This window comes from Schistocerca americana, chromosome 7 (genome assembly GCF_021461395.2).
Source record: "Schistocerca americana isolate TAMUIC-IGC-003095 chromosome 7, iqSchAmer2.1, whole genome shotgun sequence".
Taxonomy (NCBI): Eukaryota; Metazoa; Arthropoda; class Insecta; order Orthoptera; family Acrididae; genus Schistocerca; species Schistocerca americana.
This window is the reverse complement of record NC_060125.1, coordinates 232906861-232910705: the sequence shown is the minus strand read 5'-3', so window position 1 is coordinate 232910705 and position 3845 is coordinate 232906861.

The window sequence follows — 3845 nt, the reverse complement described above, 5'->3', positions numbered from 1 at the left end:
TAAAGAATACGCGTTAGAATTTTTCAGCCGTGGGTTATTAAACTGATAGTTTGGTAATTTTCACATCTGTCAACACCTGCTTTCTTTGGGATTGGAATTATTATATTCTACTTGAAGTCTGAGGGGTATTTCGCCTGTATCATACATTTTGCTCACCAAATGGTAGAGATTCGTCAGGACTGGCTCTCCCAAGGCTGTCAATAGTTCTGATGCAATGTTGTCTACTGCCGGGGCCTTGTTTCGACTTAGGCCTTTCAGTGCTCTGTCAAACTCTTCACGCAGTATCATAGCTCCCATTTCACCTTCATCTATATCCTCTTCCTTTTCCATAATATTGCCCTCAAGTATATTGCCCTTGTATAGACCCTCTATATACTCCTTCCACCTTTCTGCTTTCCCTTCTTTGCTTAGAATTGGGTTTCCTTCTGAGCTCTTGATATTCATACAAATGGTTCTCTTTTCTTCTAAGGTCTCTCTAATTTTGCTGTAGGCAGTATCTGTCTTACCCTTAGTGAGATAAGCCTCTAAAACCTTACATTTGTCCTCTAGCCATCCCTGCGTAGCCATTTTGCACTTCCTGTCGATCTTATTTTTGAGACGTTTGTATTCCTTTTTGCCTGCTTCACTTACTGCATTTTTGTATTTTCTCCTTTCATGAATTAAATTCAGTATCTCTTCTGTTGCCCAAGGATTTCTACTAGCACTCGTCTCTTTACCTAATTGATCCTCTGCTGTCTTCACTACTTCATCCCTCAAAGCTACCCATTCTTCTTCTACTGTATTTCTTTCCCCCATTCTTGTCAACTGTTCCCTTACACTCTCCCTGAAACTCTGTACAACCTCTGGCTGAGTTAGTTTATCCAGGTCCCATCTCCTTAAATTGCCACCTTTTTGCAGTTTCTTCAGTTTTAATCTACAGTTCATAGCCAATAGATTGTGGTCAGAGTCCGCATCTGCCACTGGAAATGTCTTACAACTCAAAACCTGGTTCCTAAATCTCTGTCTTACCATTATATAATCTATCTGATACCTTTTAGTATCTCCAGGATTCTTCCATGTATACAACCTTCTTTTATGATTCTTGAACCAAGTGTTAGTTATGATTAAGTTGTGCTCTGTGCAAAATTCTACTAGGCGGCTTCCTCTTTCATCTCTTACCCCCAGTCCATATTCACCTACTAAGTTTCCTTCTCTTCCTTTTCGTACTATCGAATTCCAGTCACCCATGACTATTAAATTTTCGTCACCCTTCACTATCTGAATAATTTCTTTTATTTCATCATACATTTCTTCAATTTCTTCGTCATCTGCAGAGCTAGTTGGCATATAAACTTGTACTACTGTAGTAGGGGTGGGTTTCATGTGTATCTTGGCCACAATAGGGCGTTCACTATGCTGTTTGTAGTAGCTTACCCGCACTCCTATTTTTTTATTCATTATTAAACTAACTCGTGCATTACCCCTATTTGATTTTGTGGTTATAACCCTGTATTCACCTGACCAGAAGTCTTGTTCCTCCTGCCACCGAACTTCACTAATTCCCACTATATCTAACTTTTACCTATCCATTTCCCTTTTTAAATTTTCTAACCTACCTGCCCGATTAAGGGATCCGACATTCCACACTCCGATCCGTAGAACACCAGTTTCCTTTCTCCTGATAAAGACATCCTCTTTAGTAGTCCCCGCCCGGAGATCCGAATGGGGGACTATTTTACCTCTGGAATATTTTACCCAAGAGGACACCATCATCATTTAACCATATAGTAAAGCTGCGTGCCCTCAGGAAAAATTACGGCTGTAGTTTCCCCTTGCTTTCAGCCGTTCGCAGTACCAGCACAGCAAGGCCGTTTTGGTTAGTGTTACAAGGCCAGATCAGTCAGTCATCCAGACTGTTGCCTCTGCAACTACTGAAAAGGCTGCTGCCCCTCATCGGGAACCACACGTTTGTGTGGTTAATAATAATAAAAGGAGCATTTGAAAATGGAGTTAAGCATTATAGACTTCACTTTGCTACCGTCAATTTCAGTTTCTGTCTCATTTGCTAGGGACTGGACACTAACTTTGGTGCCACTAACAGCCTTTACATACAATAACAATTTCTTTGGGTTTTGTGAAAGATCATTTGACAATATTCTGCTGTGCTAACCACTGAAGTATACATGCATTCCTCTCTTGACAGCCAAACACATTTCATCCAGCATCTCTCTATCTATAACCCTATGCTTTGTTTATGCCTATTGTGCAGTAATCTCTGTTTCTATGGAAGCTTCTTTACAGTGACTGTATACTGTGGGGGGTCACTCCCATTATGAACTGTACTGCTGGGTACATATCCATCCAGCGCATGGTCAGTTATTCCTTTAAACTAGAGCCGTAGTTCCTCTACATGATCTTGCTCTGTGCTGAAAGTTTCAAATTCCTCAATGATATATCCATGACACTACTGATTTTTTATGTAGTTTACTGACCATTTATATCTTTCTGCTTAATTTAGTTGTCCTTTGTACTTAGGTAATCATTCTTGCCATAACAGTGTCAGGGTCACTGATACGAGTGTTGATGTGGACATCCTCAAAGAGGTCAAGTCTCTTAATTGCCCCTAGATCCAATATGTTTCCATAATGAATGGGGTTCTGAACTACCTTTCCAAGATGATGGATCACAAAATTAAATAATTTAACATTGGCAGTACAGGACATACAATTTCCCCTTAACTGATTTGATAAGATCAGGTCTGTTTGTTGCCAGGTCTATGATGTTACCCTCGTGAGTTGGTTAGAATATCAAGAGCTCAGTTGGAAACCCTGTTCTAAGCAAAGAAGAGAAAGGAGTATATAGAGGGTCTATACAAGGACGATGTACTTGAGGACAATATTTTGGAAATGGAAGAGGATGTAGATGAAGATGAAATGGGAGATATGATACTGCGTGAAGCGTTTGACAGAGCACTGAAAGACCTAAATCGAAACAAGGCCCCAGGAGTAGACAATATTCCATTAGAACTACTGACAGCTTTGGGAGAGCCAGTCCTGACAAAACTCTACCATCTGGTGAGCTAAATGTATGAGACAGGCGAAATACCCTCAGATTTCAAGAAGAGTATAATAATTCCAATCCCAAAGAAAGCAGGTGTTGACAGATGTGAAAATTACCGAACTATGTTTAAAAAGTCACGGCTGCAAAATACTAACGCGAATTCTTTACAGACGAATGGAAGAACTGGTAGAAGCCGACCACGGGGAAGATCAGTTTGGATTCCGTAGAAATATTGGAACACATGAGGCAATACTGACCCTACGACTTATCTTAGAAGCTAGATTAAGGAAAGGCAAACCTACGTTTCTGGCATTTGTAGACTTAGAGAAAGCTTTTGACAATGTTGACTGGAATACTCTCTTTCAAATTCTGAATGTGGCAGGGGTAAAATACAGGGAGCGAAAGGCTATTTACAATTTGTACAGAAACCAGATTGCAGTTATAAGAGTCGAGGGGCATGAACGGGAAGCAGTGGTAGGGAAGGGAGTGAGACAGGATTGTAGCCTCTCCCCGATGTTATTCAATCTGTATATTGAGCAAGCAGTAAAGGAAACAAAAGAAAAATTTGGAGTAGGACTTAAAATCCATGGAGAAGAAATAAAAACTTTGTGGTTCGCCGATGACTTTGTAATTCTGTCAGAGACAGCAAAGGACTTGGAAGAGCAGTTGAATGGAATGGACAGTGTCTTGAAAGGATATAAGATGAACATCAACAAAAGTAAAACGAGGATAATGGGATGTAATCGAATTAACTCAGGTGATGCTGAGGGAATTAGATTAGGAAATGAGACACTTAATGTAGCAAA